Here is a 606-nt window from a genome sequence, read left to right as displayed (position 1 = left end):
TCAAACTTTCTAGTGGAAACGTCCGATGGCACCTGACAACACTCAATGTTGCCAAGGCTCAAAATATAAGTAGTGCCCCTCGTATGAACCTCTCGATCAGGATGCCAAATCTGAGTTTTAAAGGCAATTCTCTAGCTTCGCACAGCATCACGTTGATTGGTGTCGATTGTCTGTATCCCAGAGCCATTCTGATGACTTTGTACTGTAATCTTTCCAGTTTAAGGAAGATGCTGTGATTGTCGTGCCAGGCGAATATAGAGCAGGCATACTCTATATAGAATATAGAGCAGCACCCCTGAAGACCGATCTATAGATGGAGGCAGGCATTGTGGATGGGAACCCCACCATACGGTCGTGAGCGAGGAGATGATGTTGATGGTTGCTAGTCTCTTCTGAACAAGATATTTGCAGTGCAGGTTACCTTTCATTTTGCTGTCGAGAGTCACTCCCAAAAACCTGATCTACTCCGTCCTTGGAACGGCTTGTTGTCCTATCATAAGCGAGTGGCTAACAATTGGTTTGTTTTTTTGGAGTGTAAACACCATCCATTTGGACTTAGAGGGGCAGAGGTCCAGACGGGGTGAGCCCGATTGACCATGGCTCGAT

The sequence above is a fragment of the Trachymyrmex cornetzi genome, unplaced genomic scaffold (assembly GCF_001594075.2).
Source record: "Trachymyrmex cornetzi isolate Tcor2-1 unplaced genomic scaffold, Tcor1.1 scaffold1559, whole genome shotgun sequence".
Lineage (NCBI taxonomy): Eukaryota > Metazoa > Arthropoda > Insecta > Hymenoptera > Formicidae > Trachymyrmex > Trachymyrmex cornetzi.
The sequence above is the reverse complement of the archived record's forward strand: the minus strand, read 5'-3'. Positions refer to the sequence as shown.